Raw genomic sequence first — 17,941 nt, forward strand, 5'->3', positions numbered from 1 at the left:
TTCATTTGATCCAGAAAGCTGTTCTTTTGCTGACGGTGTCCAGGGCCGGCGGTTGTGAGGAGCTGACGCAGGGAGGGTTGGAGTCAGAAAGGGGACCTCTGAATTTGAGAAGTTGGTGGGGCTGTTAGGGGAAGCACACTGAAACCGTCCACCCTGGCCAGGCACCATAGTAACCATTTGCATAAGTTGTTTTATGACAGGAGGTCCTAGTAAGGAACACGGAACTAATAAGCCTCCACAAACCGGAAGGGTTCAGGAAAGGTCAAAAGGAGACACACAGGTCTGACCACCTCCCAGAATCCTTCTCTCTAGCAATCATCTTGGCTGAACAATGCGTGTACCACCAGAAAGGACTCTGAGCCAGAATGATTGGCTAAAGACAACCCTGAAACTAATCCCATCACCATAAAACCTGAGACTGCAGCCAGGAGGCAGAGCAGTTCTCCTGGGTTCCCTTACCCCCCTGCTCTCCACCTGGGTGCCCCTTCCCAATAAAATCTCTTGCTTTGTCAGCACAAGTGTATCCTCAGACAATTCATTTCGGAGTGTTAGACAAGAGCCCTTTTCAGGCCCTGGAAGGGGTCCCCCTTCCTGCAACAGGGCGGACCCCAGGCAGCAGGCTGCTGTCGAAGATGCATCAGCTCCAGGCCACAGTGCCCACAAACAAGCCTGCAGCTGCTGGTTAGGAGTTGTGGCTCTTGAGTTCTTAGAGGTTTTTCCTAAGCTACAAAAAATAAATTCACATCTTTTTATTTTGAAGTCGTGCTGGCAGGATGGAGGCAGCTACAACTCTGCCATCTGGCTTCTGAAATGAGAGCTCGAAGAGCAGAAATGAGGAAAGAAGGGCCCCCCACCCCCACCCCCGTCCTCCTGGTGCTGCTGGGACTGACGGAGGAAGCTGGAGAGTGCAGAGACGCCCCTCTGCCTGAAGATAGCCTCCCTCCCCCACCCCACCCCCATTCAGACACAGTCACCCCTGCAGTATCTTGATGGCTCCTGCCCCTGGAGCTCACTGCTTCACACTGAAGCCAAGGCAATCCTCCGAGACTGCCTGTATGGTCATCACCACCTAACCCTAGCTCCAGTTCCAGGCAGAGAGCCAGGCCTGGGTGCTCCTGTGCCCCAGAGGGTTGAGGTGCCCAGGAGGAGTCAGGTAGGCAGACTTCCTGCTTTTGTTTTCCAGAAGCCTCACCTGCCCCTGGGGATGCTGCTGGGGGGAGGGGAGAGAGCACAGAGGAGGCTGCAGAAGGGGTCTGGGCCTTCCCAACCTCGGGGTGCCCCGGCCTCCGCAGGGGCAGAGGCCCTCTGAGAGGGCTGGCAGCTCATGCAGAGGGCCAGGCTCCTGAGCCTGAAGATGCCTCTTTATGGATGTTTCAGCCCTCATTGTTCAGGGCCCCCCACACTGGCCCCAGGGCTCTGTGTGACACAGGGCAGGTGACAGCCTCTCGGGCTGACACGTTGGTTGCCACAGAACTCAGGATCAGACTTGATTTAAAGAAGTAAGGAAACGAGACATGAGGCATCCCTGGGTCTATGGTCGTGACTCCCCAGCCCCTCAGCCTGCAGTCTCAGCAACCTCGTTGCTCAGACCATCTCTCTCCTCTGCCCACACCTGCTGGCTCTGCCCCCCAGCAGCTTCACGCCACCCTTGGGTTTTGCAGGAGTTGTTTCCTCCGCAGCTTCTGCTGTTTGTGCAGGTTTTGGTTCCTTGTTCTGACTCAGACCTCAGCTGAGGCCTCTCCACCTCTGTTTCTGAAACAGCAACCCCTCCCCATGACCCCCCTCCAGTTCCATTGTTTTAATAGGCAGTGACAGCAACCCCCCCCACACAAAAGTATCTACCAGTCAGTCTCTTGTTAATCATCTCTTCTCACCCAGCATTCAAAGTCCATGAAGATGGGGCCTTGTTTTTCTGTTCTGTGGTTGCCTTAAGCACAGTACCCTGCACCCTGGAGGTTGGACCCGACTGGGTTATGGATGAATGAACTCAGCAGATCCTATCAGATGTCTGCGTAAAGCGGTGGCTCCACAATGGACTCAGATAAGACCCGGCTCCTCAGCAGTCCTCTCAGGCCTCCAGTCTGATCCCACTCACCCTGCCACTCTCACCTCACCATCAAACAACAGGAAATCTGCATTAAAATGTTCTCACACCTGCAGTTTTTCATTTGAGGTCTGGCAATTAATATTTTTTATTTGCCTGACATAATAAAAATTCTTACTAATATAATTTAGTAAATCAGTCAAGAAATAGTACTTTAGCCAAAGTACGAAAAGAACTTGTCTGAAAGCCAGTTTGACTCTCAAGCACGATACACTTTCTGAGGATAAAAAAAAAGTACTTTGAGTTTCAATAAAGGACATTCTAAACATTCATCTGCAGCCATGAAATTAAAAGACGCTTACTCCTTGGAAGGAAAGTTATGACCAACTTAGATAGCATATTAAAAAGCAGAGACATTACTTTGCCAACCAAGGTCCGTCTGGTCAAGGCTATGGTTTTTCCAGTGGTCATGTATGGATGTGAGAGTTGGGCTGTGAAGAAAGCTGAGTGCCAAAAAGTTGATGCTTTTGAACTATGGTGTTGGAGAAGATTCTTGAGAGTCCCTTGGACTGCAAGGAGATCCAACCAGTCCATCCTGAAGGAGATAAGTCCTGGGTGTTCATTGGAAGGACTGATGCTGAAGCTGAAACTTGAATACTTTGGCCACCTCATGCGAAGAGTTGACTCGTTGGAAAAGACCCTGATGCTAGGAGGGATTGGGGGCAGGAGGAGAAGGGGATGACAGAGGATGAGATGGCTGGATGGTATCACCAACTTGATGGGCATGAGTTTGAGTAAACTCAGGGAGTTTGTGATGGACAGGGAGGCCTGGCATGCTGCGATTCATGGGGTCGCAAAGAGTTGGACACAACTAAAAGACTGAACTGAACTGAACTGAACTGAAACATTCATCAACAAGGACTTACTCCTGCACTGCTACATCTGTTATTTTAAGCTTATTCATAATTCACAAGAGGATAATGCAGTAATAATTTGTTATAATCTTTAATTTTATAATTTAGTAGGTGCTAATTCTAGGTCTTTCCTGGTGGCTTAGATGGTAAAAAACCTGCCTGCAATACAGGAGACCTGGGTTCAATCCCTGGGTCAGGAAGATCCCCTGGAGAAGGAAATGGCATCCCACTCTAGTATTCCTGCTGAGAAATTCCATGGACAGAGGAGCCTGGCAAGCTATAGTCCATGGAGTAACAAAGAGTTGGACATGACTTAGCAACTAAACACCCACCACAACCAGGTGGCTAACTTTTGGCAGCCAAATATTTAAAAACTTACTTAGAGCCTATACTTGGGCCGCAGGGAACTCAGGAAATACTTAATATTTCTACACTCTCCGTGTTGAGTACAAACACCTGTTTTGAGTATTCCTTCCATCTGCCAAGTCTGATCCTGTATTCCCTGCCTTTGGACAGAGTCTGGGGTCACGTTCTATAGTTTTGTAATGCTTTTGGCTTTGCTGCTTGTTTTAAGTGACTTTTCCCCCTGGTTTGTTGTTGAGATTTTCTTCCAGGTACTGCTAGCAGGTTCCTCAGGTTTGGGGTTTTTTTTAAGAAAATAAATTGAAGTATTGATAATTAAACTTTTGAAACTTATGCCTGTGGGCATTTGGGGAATAAAGCAGGTACTGGTGGAATTGATGTCTGTACTGGTCTGGGGCACAGACCTCGCTGACAGGAAGTGGTGGCATTTCTGAGTGTCTTTGCCAAGGACTTTACTCTCAGGGCCCCTCAGCATATGTATGAGTTGGACAGACAAGGGGGGCGGCCAGTCAGTGAGGCGGCAGGCTTACCACAGGTGTTTGTAGTAGGTTTTGCCTAAAGGAGCATTCCTATGCATTTGATTCCAGCGGTTACATCTAGTCTCATTTCCACTCACATTATTCTTTCAGATAAACAGGCTTAGGTCCGTTCCCAGGAGACCTGGCTTGCTGGGAATATTTTTTGTTTGCTTCTGTAGCTGCTCCATGGGGCTGCCACCTGAGGAACCCTAAAACGTATGATATTCTACAATGTTCGCGTTCGCTTGTACACGTAAAATACCTGGAAGGATTCACAAGATGAAAACCTTGGCTGCCTCTGAGTGGGCGAACATGAGGCTGAAGGACAGGATGGGAAGGGACCGACCCTTTTATCCCTGAATTGTGAGCCATGAGCCTGTTTTACCTTTTCAGAAATACATACCTAAAACTAAAATTTTCAAAAAGACATGAGCAGAATTTTCCTTTAAAATATTTTTCCTTAAAAAATCTATTCCGTCACACAGCAAAAACTGAGTCCCTCTCAATGACTAGCTATCTGATCTCTAATAAACATGCTAACAACATATGACAAGGACAAAATTCTTTGTCAGTGCGAGTCTTGATAGTAACTGAAAATCCCCGAAATGGTTGATCTAGTCACATTTTTGACAGACCAGTGACATATATTCATTTCTCAAATTCTAATAAATAGTTTCCAAATGGGATCTAAGATTTGAGCGATAAGATTTTAAGACAGATAGTCCTATGGTCTGTGTTTTCTCTTACCTGGGATTTACTTCATTATCCTTATAAAGGACTTTAAGAATATAAAGTCAGGCCACAGTATTCATTTAAACAGCCACATCTCAACTTCCTTAAACTAATCAGATTAAACAAAAACCTCAGCAAGAAACTCCAAACCTTGCTTTTTAAAATCCCACGAGAATTATCTTTAAGAAGAATGTCCTCTGGCCAAGTAAAGCACACTGACCTAGGGCCCGCCTCTGCTGCTGCATCGACCGACCAGCTGTGGAACTGCCGCCTTCAAGGCTGTGCTACCTCCCCCTTCCCTCCCACCCAGCAGTGGGGCCTCCGTGACATTTTTGAGCTGGAGTGTCCTTGTCCATGCCTGTTTTCTAAAGCGCCCAGCAACTTTGGCAGCTCCTAGTGCCCTGTGGGGAGGAGGAAGCGGAGCCGTGTCATCGTTCCAAGGTGATTGCTAGTTTATTAAAACAAACCTTGTCTCCCAGAGTGTTTACAACCCTCCTTGTATGCATCCTCTGAGTTGACCTACCAGGTCTCCTCCCAGGGACCTTCTGACATGAGCACAGACACAAAGAGCTCCTTCCACAAGGGCCCAGAGCACAGACTGAAGGAACCCCTGGGCTGTGGCAGGGCACCAGGCAGGCTCCTCTCCAGGCTCCAGAAGTGGACCTGACCACTTGAAAGAACACATTCTCACTGATCAGGCATCCTGAGTGATGTTCAGAAGGTGCAGGTGTTCAGCAATTCTGGAGACGGTCTTCAAACAGCAAGGCCCCGCTCTTCCCACTACCCAGAGGTGTGGGCTTTTGTGGCCCATCCTCCTGCATTCAGGTCTCCTAACAGCCATGTCTTTGTGTTCAAGACTCTCCCATTCTTTTTTTCTCTTTGATTTCTAGATAAAAAGAAAAACAAACATCCACTGAACATAGGGCAAAGGAGAAAACTATTCATTTACTGCTTGATTCTCCTGATAGTAATGGATTCACAGAATGGATTTGGAGGGGTGGGGAATGATTAAATTATTTCTCGAATTCAGATGTTTCTCCTGAGAAATGGGGACAGACAGGGTTGGGGCTCTTCCGGATGCTTCCAAGCCACACTGAGCACAGAGCAAGACAGCGGCGGGAAGCTAGCCTTGTTCCACACTCTGCGGGACAAGGGGTGCGTGAGGGGCGTCCACCTGCCTGTCTGGAGACTGCGGGTGACAACTGTCCTCTAGGGGGCACCGTGGCACCATGCAGAACTGTGTCCTCTCCCATATCCATGGTTAGGTTAACGTGTGTGTGCATGATCTGAGCACACCTGGGGTTGCCCCGCTGGTCAGGTAACCCCGGAACCCAGGTCCCGTGCTGGGTGCACCAGGGAGCAGAGGTGTCCCACCTAAAGCAGCCTGCCTCCCAGCCGCGGTCTGGAGGCAGGAGGACCATTGCAGCCCGCAGGTCCTGTGCACGCCAGAATCGTGGAGGAACAGAAAGGGGTGTCACAGGCTGGCCAGTCACAAGACAGAGCGAAGCCCCCGTGGCACGAGCTCAGGCCTGCCTGAACCCAGAATAATCTCAGCTCCATGTTTTCTGCTTTTGCTATATCCTCGTGTGGGTGTTTTCTTACAACAAGCCAGTTTTGTTGAGAAATTTCAGTGAGTCTGTTCTTTAAAACCCCAAATCCCAAGTAACCCAATGTTCTAGTGTTTTTTCTCTACCCACATGTACCTGTGTACTTTTTCTTACAGAACTGGGCCAGTGAAATGCAGTCTTTTTTTTCTTTTTAACTTGACAATATACTGTGAGAATTCTCATAAATATGGCTAAGGCTTTATCGAATTTCCTTGACAGGCACCCAGACTTCTGAACAGCCATCATGACAGCCAAGTCCAATTTGCTGCCCATCTACTGAAAACCATCTGCCACAGAAACCCACCACCCAATTGGGTGAACTTGTCCCCCCCAGAGTCTGTCCAGCCCCAGTCCTGGCCACCAACCTCACCCTCCCCTGGCCCGCCCAAGACATCTAACTACAGTTCTCATTGTCTCAGGCCAAAACCAGTTTTTCAAGAGCAGAAACATATTGGAACTATCAAAAGAACATGAAATGAGCCACGGAGAAGCATAAGCATAACTTCCAGTTCTACTTGTTCTGTGACATTTTTAAAAGAACAAGTCTGTCATCAAGACAAGCTGAAACAGAAGCCGCGTCTTTTGGTATCAAGTGCTGTCTGTGGTGAGGATGGGCCTGGCAGTGACCTAGGCCGAGTGCCGTCCTGAGCCCTGGGTTTGTGGGACTGCCAGCATCACTAAACACCAGGCTCCTGTCACCCCCAGCTGTGGTGCACATCCATGTTTGTTTCTGCCCTCCAGCCCTCTGCAATCTCTCTAGCATCATCCAGATTGCAGGAAAAACTGCGAGGCTGTGGTGCTGGCTTTGTCCTCTCCCGCGTGCCTTTGGGACACGGCAGGAGAAAGGGAAGGAAAATGGTGCTCACTCCCCCACGTGAATGCACCTGAAGTCACCTGCCAGCCACTATCCTTCTGCCCACATGGCTCACGCAGCTGTCAGAACAGACCTGGCTGAACACCGAATACCTGTCATTTGGCTGTGTGTTCATTATATCTTAAATTTTTTCCAATAAAAACATGAAACCAGGGAATAGTGCCACATATTATTCTGCCTAATAACAATAGCATGTGTGTGTGCTAAGTCACTTCAGTTGTGTTCGAATCTTTGTGGCCCCATGGACTGTAGCCCATCAGGCTCCTCTGTCCATGGGATTCTCTAGGCAAGAATAGTGGAGTGGGTTGCCATTTACTCCTCCAGGGAATCAATCTTCCCAACCCAGAGATTGAATTCACGTCTCTTAGTCTCCTGCATTGGCAGGCGTGTTCTTTACCACTAGCGCCACCTGAGAAGCCCAATATAATTAGGATGCAAATGAGTCAGCATTTCCCATGGGCTCCCTGAGTTGGCCATGGGGTCTGTCCCATCCTGCCCCCCCTCCACCCCCTTGCAGCTCTCACTTGGCCCAAGTGCAGCCACAGGCTGTTCTTTCTGACTCTGGTCCTGGCACCTTCAACCCATGCTCCTCATAGTCACCGCATGACCTTTGTAAAGTGCAAATGTTTCCAAACTTCTGGCTTTAAATCTGCAGTCACTTTTCGCCTGCTCCCTAGCGGATTAACAGCTGAGCTCCTAACAGTGCACAGTCCACCTCCGAGAGTGACTCCTGCCCACCTCCCTAGTCTTTGCTGTCACCCCTGCTTGGCTCCAGAAGCTCAAATACTTGTAATCCCGCACATGTCCTGCTTGCCTCCTGCTAGAAATGGCCTTTCCTGAATCACCAAATTAGAACTGGTGCCAGGAGAAACACATACTGTGTTCATGGGCTTCCAAAATCATGGACAAGTTTTCTATTTTCACCTTAAATCGGGACACGTGCCCAGCTTCATCTGTGAGCCAGACAAGATGTGAAGATGGTGCGCTGGGCGGGGCTTCAGGCTGTGGTTTAAGCCCCAGCATTGCCTGGATGTCCTGGGCAGGTCACAGAGCGAGTCTGAATCTCATTCTCTTTTTATGTAAAACCAGGGTTACAAGCACCCACCCGAAAGGAGGAGGAATCTGTGAACTGTTGGATACAGAGAAACCTATGATCTTTTCAGTGCTACACAAATGTATTGTGAGCTTAAGGTGACCTGCCTGCTGTGAGCCTAGAGGCAGAAGCAGAATCCATGCGGTTGGGGTGAGGGGGGGCTTGGTGATGTTTCATCAGATGGGTTCCGTCAGAGAACGTCTTGAATCCTGGGAAGAGTTGTCTGTGGCCGACTCTGGCACATGAAGCACACCATTGGCCGTTCCATCAAACGGCAGATGCTTAGGATTAAGGTGAAATGGGATTGGCCATGTATAGAGAACTGTTGGCTGGGTGATAGCCACATTGAAAGTGAAAGTGCTGGTCACTCACTTTGTGACCCCATGGACTATAGCCCACCAGGCTCCTCTGTCCTTGAGATTTCCCAGGCAAGAATACTGGAATGGGTTACCATTTCTTTCTTCAGGGGCTCTTCCAGACCCAAGGATCGATCTTGAGTCTCCTGCATTGCAGGCAGATTCTTTACTCTCTAAGCCAATGGTTTTTAAAAATATTTTCAATACTTGTTTATTTTATGTATTTGGCTGTGTGGGATCTTCAGTCTTCGCTGTGGCATGTGGAATCTAGTTCCCTGACCAGGGATCGAACCCAGGCCCCCTGCTTTGGGAGTACGGAGTCCCAGCCACTGGACCACCAGCAAATTCCCTGGAATACATTTGAAATGTCCTGTTTTATTCACAAGGAGGTGTTGTGTAGTCTGCATTTATTTCACAAAGTTATAAAATGCAAGCTCAGTATTTACTTTCTAAGTTCGTACTTCTTATGTAATATTTTTTATTTTTTTATTCAAACGTTGCCATATTGTCAGAGAGTAAGGATTCACTGCCCGGTTGCATGGGAGTTAATACTGTGACACCCGCCTTGAGAAGAGAAAGGTTTACTGCCAGGGGGACCGGCATGGAGACTGAAGGCTCTCGAATCTGTCCCCTTGCTGGCTGACCCCACAATAAAGTTCTTTCTTTTCTCAAAAGCTGATGCCATAACATTGGCTTCAGTGTGTCCCAGGCAGCAAGCTGTTACCCAGGTACAATTCTGGCAACCACAAAGGGAGCAACGTCTTGTGACCACCTGCCCAAGGCACTGTAGCCCCCGACGGGTGTGGGCCCTCACCACTGATCCTGACCAGCCAACTCAGACCGAATTTGCCTGGACGGTGGGTGGTTGGGTTCCTGCGTCCCCATCGTGGTGCTCCATGCTTCTCAGAGCTACTTCACGTTTGAAAAGAATAGCTTTTGGGTCAGCCTCAGCCATCTTTGGGGGTAACTGTGTTAAAATGTACCTCTGCCTAAATTGTCTAATAACCTCGTTGGGCTTGCAGGTTAGAGTCCCACCCTGGAGAGACAATATGATAAGCTCTAGGTGCTGAGGTTCTCAGAGGTTCTGGTTAGAGTTCCGCGTCCCAGGTCATGATCCCAGCCTTTAGGTTTGTGCATTTGTCTGTGCTTGTCTGTGTCTGACTTCTCTTTGTTATGACTGGCCAATAGGCATTGCTTTTTGAATGACTTTAGCAAACCTGACGGAGAAGGCAATGGCACCCCACTCCAGTACTCTTGCCTGGAGAATCCCAGGGATGGGGGAGCCTGGTGGGCTGCCGTCTATGGGGTCGCACAGAGTCAGACATGACTGAAGTGACAGCAGCAGCAGCAAACCTGATATTAATGAGAGTCCGCTGAGTAGAAACCTTGCCTTATGGAGGTGTCGGGCTTTCACCTAACCTAATAGATCACCTGGCGGTATTGATACAGGTGAGTATTCTTTTTTTAATAGTTTGTTTTAAATTTTTATTGTATATCATTTATTTAGTTAGTTTGCTATGCAGCTTGCAGGATCTTAGTTCCCCTACCAGGAACTGAACCCAGGTTCTGACAGTGAAAGCATGGAGTCCTAACCACTGGACTGTCAGGGAATTTCCAGTACAGGTATGTGTTCTTAATGGAACCAGACCTGACTATCTTCTTGGGGTGAGAGGGTAGAGGAGCAACGAGAGCTAGGAGAAATCATCTATTTCCGAATGGGCGGTCACCATGGATTAAAAAGCATAGCTGTGGGTCTTTAGTGACTTAATGAAAGGTAGAGATTAAACAGAAATGAAACAGGTGGGGCCATGTTATTAGATGAATAGGTATTTAAGGAAGGTTGAGATTGTTAAGGCAGTAACAGAACAAACAGGGACTTTATATAATTACTTTCAGTTGAAATAAAAAATACAGTCGTCAAACTTGGCCTACATTTAGCCAAGGGTAAAACAAAAAAATCTTCCAAATATAAGCAAAACTTGTTAAGAAAAATTTTAGTGGGGTTGTTGAAAATAGCTTCTAGATGTTAAATATGTCTAGGGAGGGCCCTGAGGAGGTCTGAGTGTTTTGAAGATGGCGGTGATGTGCCTGATGCAGGTCGTAGCTAAGAATCCTGTGGCTATGGAGCTCCATCGCCAAGTGTGTGCGCTGCTGTTTGTACCTTTTCTGCTCTGTTTGTGTCTTTTCTGATCACAATATGGTTCTTTTCACCGCGTGCTTTTCTTCTGTAAGTTTTAACACTACGTTCCTGTTCTCTATGACTTCCTACTATAAAATGGCATACTGGAGTTATGGAAAAGAGAATGATTTTCTTTTGTAGTATTGCCTGGTCCCAGCGTTAGCTGGAGTCAGGGGGAGAAAATGGCCCAAGAATGGGTCTTTGAATTACAATACTGTTTTACAATTACACTTGTGTTTGCAAAAGAGAGGAGAAATCAGATGAAATCAGCTTTATCCCCATTTCTTGCTAGGGAAGAGCCTTCATACGACGGGACAAATTTTGGGTTTTCCTCACTGACACAATTTTTTAAAAAGTGTATTGAAGTATCGTTGATTTACAATGTTGTATTAATTTCTGCTGTATAGCAAAATGACTCAGATATACACACACATACGTGTATATATATATATATAGATATATTTTATATTCTTTTCCATGATGGTTTATCACAGGACATTAAATATAGTTCCCTGTACTATACGGGAGGACCTTGTTGCTTATCCTTACTGACAATTTTAACCCTTTGGTATGAGCCACACTAGCAGGTAGTTAACATTGAACTGCTCGTGTACTTGTGTGTATATACATATAAATATATACACCTGTGTATATGGGCGTCCCTCATAGCTCAGTCAGTAAAGAATCTGCCTGAAATGCACTAAACTTGGGTTTGATCCCTGGGTCAGGAAGATCCTCTAGAAAAGGAAATGGCAACCCACTCCAGTATTCTTGTCTGAAGGATCTCACAGACAGAGGACCCTGGCAGGCTACAGTCTGTGGGTTTGTAAGAATTGGACACGATTTAGCAACTAAGCCACCACCACCTGTGTATGTATGTACCTGTATGTATGGATGGATATATGCTAAGTTGCTTTGGCCATGACTCTGTGCGATGCTATGGATGTAGCCCACCAGCCTCCTCTGTCCATGGGATTATCTAGGCAAGAATACTGGAATGGGCTGCCATGCCTTCCTCCAAGGGATCTTCCCAACCCAGGAATCGAACCAGCGTCTTTTAAGGCTCCTGCATTGCCAGGCAGGTTCTTTACCAGTAGTGCCACCTGGGAAACCCGCACCCCCACACACACATTAAAAAAGAAAGCTTGCTAGGAGGAAAAACATTGGTGATGGTGCTAACAGCCATGGGCTCTGGAGACCTCGGGCTGAGTGTACTCTACCTGGAAATTGCCCAGATGTCTAGGGCACCTTGTCTGTGGCTCTGCTGAGGAGGTGAAATGCTTTGTCATCTCCCAGGAAGAGTATACCCATACACCCGCAGAGAGTAGGTGAGGGTTGAGTATCTCAGCCCTTGTCCTCCTGAATTCCTCTCTTGGATTCAGCTCCGAGTCTAAGGCAGCCCCTCATCTGACTTTCTCTCAGGGGACACAGTCCCCTCTTCCACACTCCTCGCCATCTGAGATGCTGAGTGAGACGGAGCCTGGACTCCCTGACTGTGGCAGGCCGCCCCGCCCTCAGCACACGGGGACTGTCAGGAGAGGTGACCCGCTGCCTGCAGTCTTGGAGCTGCCAGGACAGACTGGCAGCCAGGTGGCACGCGTGACCTTCAAGCCACAGCTGTCGACAGTCTCCTGTGGGGAAGCTCTCCAGGGTCCCCTCCGCAAGCTCACAGCCATGCTGCTCCTCGTCCTCTGTTGTCCTCACGGCCAAGCTGTGGACAGTCACCCCTGCATCTGCTTGCTTCTTTCCAGAAGCCACACTAGCAGATGGAACTGGTTGCTAAACCCTAAGGTTCTTGCTTTGCCTCTGCTTCTGGTGGGGAGTGAGAGAAGGCCATTTTCCAGAGATCTGCAGTCCACAGACTGTTTGGAACCCGGGCTACTGACTCAGCCTTGACTTGAGGGCTGCTTGCTTGCGTGCTCTCTACTCGGCCGTTTTCGGAGGGGCGGCTCAGCCCTCAGAAGCAGCGCTGGAGGCTGGAGGCGGCGGCGTGCTAGAGGGGCAGACCCGCTGTGCCCCGCTGCTCCCCACAGGAGCAAGACGCGCCCTGAGCCTCGGATCTGAGCGCATCTGACGCTTCCCTCCACCCCCACCCTGAACACTTCCCAGGTGCAGCGGACACCGCAGCACAAGCCTTGAGTTTCTGATGAGACACTGACTGACCTCGGCCCGATCCACAGAGGCGGGCAGAAGGGGCAGGCGTCCATTGGAGACAGTTGTTCTGGGCCGTTCCGTGCTTTTTGCCGCCAAGAAGTGAACCATCTTAAGCACCATGACGGGGGAACCCCGGTTGGCCTTCAGGGGATGGACTCCAGCTGGAGACCGTGGGGCTGTCCTACCGTCAGCCGAACCCCCAGGACCAAGTGTCACAGGTACGAGTTCTGGGCTCACAAGGCTTGACCTTGGCTGGTTCTTCCAGGTTGTTTTGTACATTTTTCAGCAGCAGGTGGGGGGAAGACCCTCAGAAAGCACCCTTCCTGCCTGAGCCAGGGCCTAATGACCTTGACTTAACGACATCTGCTCCTCCTTCCAGTCCTCCCGAGATCCCCCATCCCTACCATGTGAAGGGGGAGCCCTGCCCCTAGAGCCCGGGCTTCCACCAAAAGTCCTCCCAGGGCCCCAAGTCCTGCCCCAGCCCTGTACCTTCTTTACCAGACAGGCAGGAGGAATTCTCCCCTCCACGAACCTGCCAGGGCGCTCAGGTCAGTCCAGGGGTCCTCTGCCCCAGGCAGGCCAATATGCCTAGAGACAAGCTCCAGCAGGTCCAGACAGCCAAGGTCACCCCTCCTTCTTTTAAAAATGAATTTCTAAGTCAAAGCTCACATTGACTTTCTCTGTGACTTGCTTTTTGCACTGAGGGTATTCCACATCAGCATATATGGAGCCATCACACTCATTTTTAACAACCATACTTTTTTTTCTTAACAACCATACTTTCAAAATTAGGAGGTGACTGTTGTGTTCTTTCTGCTGTTTTTGCTGCTGTTGATGATCTTTTTTTTAATGCTTTTTAAAAATGTATTAATTTATTTATGGTTGTGCTGGGTCTTCATTGCTGCCTTGGCTTTTCTCTAGTTTTGGCGAGCCCAGGCTACTCTCTCGTTGCAGCTTGCAAGGTTCTCATCGTGGTGGCTTCTCTTGTTGTGGGGCACAGCGCAGGCTTCAGCAGTGGCGGCCACTGGGCTCAGTAGTTACGGCTCCCAGGCTCTCGAGCACAGGGTCAGTTGTGGCGGGACACGGGCTTTGTTGTTCTGCAGCATGTGGGATCCTCCCAGATCAGAGATGGAACCCATGTCTCCTGCACTGGCAGGCGGATTCTGAACCACTGTGCCACCAAGGAAGCCCCATTGGCGATTTAGAATCAGGAGGCAGGTGATGTGACCGGGAGAGAGACTGGCGGGGCCTCCTACCTGGACTGGATGTGTGCTGACCTGTCCAGCAGGAGCATTCCTATAACCAGGCTATGTCTTGGGGGTGCAGAGACCCCATAATATAGATTTGGCTTATACATCTCTGCAGAGGAGGGTGAGGAAAGTTGTGGTCCTCCATTTCATTCTAGGTTTTCATGGCACTAGCCTATCACACCTTCAAAGATGTTTTTAATGATGTTAAACGGACCTCCCTTTCCTTTCATTTCTCTTTCTCTTTCCTGAATCAAAGACAAACTTCAAATGTTTAGAGTGGCAGTTTCACCCAGTTCAATGCTTTTATAAGTGTTGGCAAGAAAGAAATTCCCCAAGCAAAACATGTCAAAGTGATCTTTGTGAAACAGGCATGGTGGAGAGTGTTTTTCAAATGCTGGCGATCAGCAGGATTCTTGAAATAGAATTACAGCCTTTGAAATCACATCTTATAATTAATTGTCCCAAGATCACAGCTGGGCTTTTTTCTCATAGAACTTTCAAACAGCCACAAGAGTAATGCGACCTGGTCCTTTGTTTTTCGTAAGACCAGCACGGAATCTCCTTCCTAGTTAGCTCATGTACGTTTATTAACTGGACACACCGTGGTTGAATGTGGGTCTCAGGGCAGGGCCAATGTTCATCTGAGGTCCTGGCTCCCGCTTGGAGCTTCTCCAGGGCTGTGCTGCTCCCCAGCCTCAGATTTCACTTGTTCTAACAACTGCTGAGCTGTCAGGGAGACCCCTGAGCCAGAGACTGACACTCAAGGTCTGAATCTTCCTCAGGTTAGAAAGGGGATTTCACAGAATGTAATTCTTTTGGCAAATATGTCGATATAGTTTTTAAAATAATTTCATTTATTTATTTTTGACTGTGTTGGGTCTTTGTGGCTGCACGGGTTTTTCTCTGATTGCAGTGTACCGGCTTCTCATTTCAGTGGCTTCTCCCGTTGCAGAGCACAGGCTCAATAGTTGTGACACACGGGCTTTGTTGCTCTGTGGCACTTGGGATCTTCCCAGACCAGGGATCGAACCCATGTCTCCCACATTGGCAGTTGGGTTCTTTACCTCTGAGCCACCAGAGAAGCCCTGATGTCATCTTCAAATTCTAAAATTGTATTTCCAAGTTCTCACCCATGTGGAGGTGACAGAGGACTCCTGTGAATGGCTCAGCTCACAGAGTCAGAGAGGGAGGAACTGATGGGGGAACAAACGAAGCCTGAAAATTCTACAGCATCTCCCACTCTGAGGAGGGCGCCTAGTGAGTCCTGGATGATGTCAAAGCAAAGACATCATAAATCAGATTCATTGTAGCAGGCAGTGCTTCCCAACTGACAGTTCAAAAGATTTACTCTGTTAGAAGATAGAATGGCCACTGTTTCTATTTCAATTTTAAAAAACAGCTCAGTATCTGCTTTTTTAAAATTTCAGCCTTAAAACAAGTTTGAGAGCCATCAAATGCTTAGGCGGTGCACAGACTAGCTGAGCTCACTCTGTACCAGCTTCTAAGAGGACTCTTTGAGAGGAATATTAAGTCCTCAGGCTTTTATCCTTACTTCTGTGTCATTTACCTTCTGGAAATGAATCCCTTATCAGGGATTGCAAATATTCTCTCTCATTCAGTAGGTTTGCTGTTTTGTACAGGACAACAGAGGATGAGATGGCTGGATGGCATCACTAATGCAATGGCCATGAACTTAGGCAAACTCCAGATGGTGATGGACAGGAGAGCCTGGCATGCTGCAGTCCATGGGGTCATGAAGAGTCAGACACTACTTAGCGACTGAATAACAACAAAACAGGAAACCCACTGAATGGGAGCCCCCAGAACCTATAGAGAATTCCTAAAACTTAATAACAAAAATGAAAAACCTGGTTAAAAATGGGCAAAGGCCTTAAATGTACATTTCTCTGAAGGAAATATACGAACATTTTCCCCTAGATCTATGATGTATTTATCTGACCACAATTCTTAGGCAGCAAATCAAACTATCTCTAATTCTTCAAAAATCAGTGTTAAAAGAGAAAACACAGTTTTAAAAAATTCAACCTGGCTTTTCATTTATGGAGGAAAAAATTCTTCTATTTACAACATATGATTTCTGAAAGAATAATAACATAATTTGAAACGAAACAGAAAAATCATAAAAATAAAAAAACTGATATTTTCTAACCAAAAACTGCAAAAATTTGGCCTGTTTTTTAAAATTTTATCTTATGGAAGTACTGTTGGCCTTGATTTGAACTATGGTGTTGGAGAAGACTCTTGAGAGTCCCTTGGACTGCAAGATCAAACCAGTCAATCCGAAAGGAAATCAGTCCTGAATATTCATTGGAAGGACTGATGCTGAAGCTCCAATACTTTGAGGCCACGAGAGACAAGCAACATACTATATAGCAGGCCCTATGTCAAAGTCCTCTCCATCTAGTACAATTTAATTCTACATACAACTAAATGCCAACAAAGGTCTGTATAGTCAAAGATACGGTTTTCCTAATAGTCATGTATGAATGTGAGAGTTGGACCACAAAGAAGGCCAAAGAATTGATCCTTTTGAACTGTGGTGCTGGAGAAGACTCTTGAGTGTTCCTTGGACAGCACAGAGATCAAACCAAGGGACAAGAGAGAAAATACATGTGAAGCAACTTTAGGAAAATAATAAATATTAAAACAGCATAAAATGAATTTTAAAAATTTATATTGACATTGTATATCCTGATTTTTTATATCGAGATCTGCTTCTTGAGGGAGAAGGCAATGGCACCCCACTCCAGTACCCTTGCCTGGAAAATCCCTGGTAGGCTGCAGTCCATGGGGTCACACAGAGTCGGACACGACTGAGCGACTTCACTTTCACTTATCACTCTCATGCATTGGAGAAGGAAATGGCAACCCACTCCAGTGCTCTTGCCTGGAGAATTCCAGGGACAGGGGAGCCTGGTGGGCTGCCGTCTATGGGGTCGCACAGAGTCGGACACGACTGAAGTGGCTTAGCAGCAGCAGCAACTGCTTCTTGAGGGCCACCTTAATTGTTTGTATGCTTGATATTCGAGATTTTAAATATTAGCCTACTAAAACATGATTTCCAGGTATTTCCCTGCTAGGCTTTCAAAAGTACATGTTTTTAACATCTAGTAATTTTTCAAAAGTTTTTCATAATTTTACTTTATTTTTGTTTACCAATAAACAAATTCTTTAGAAATGCTGCTTTAGGTTGGAGAGTCAAATATGTGTTATAATTAGATAAGTGTCAATAGTGTAATGACTACTTGTTCCTTAATTTTTTTCATTCATACTCTTTCTAGAGCTTGATTAATCAGGCCACTTTAATCAGTCTAATCAGACTAATCAGAATATCCTATTCCAGAGAATCATACCTAATGACATCACATTGACAGGTTGTTGTCATACATATTTCATTCAGATAACTAAGTTTGCTGTTTGTTGAATGTCATGGACATCTTTCATGCCAAAATATAAAGATACATAGACTTTTAAAAAATACATAATATTCTACTGAAATGAATGTCATAATTGAATTAATCAATACATTGTTGATGGGTCTTTAGTTTTTCCATTGTTTCATTATTAAAAACAGTAATATGTATGCATGCCACACTTGGCATCTTACAACCTTGGAATAAGTTTCCGGATCACAGTTTATGTACACTTTACATTTTGTTAGATGTTCTCAATTTCTCTCTCAGAAGACTGCCTCATTTACAGTCCCACCAAGAGGATGAGAGTTTGTTTCGCTACTGCTTCAGCTTCTAGAAACCTGCAAAGTAAAATATTTAACAAAGGAACTCTTAAATATTCACTAGAGGGACATTTCTCATTCTTTATTTAGCAGAAAGACC

This window comes from Muntiacus reevesi, chromosome 4, assembly GCF_963930625.1.
Source record: "Muntiacus reevesi chromosome 4, mMunRee1.1, whole genome shotgun sequence".
In the NCBI taxonomy this organism is placed as follows: domain Eukaryota; kingdom Metazoa; phylum Chordata; class Mammalia; order Artiodactyla; family Cervidae; genus Muntiacus; species Muntiacus reevesi.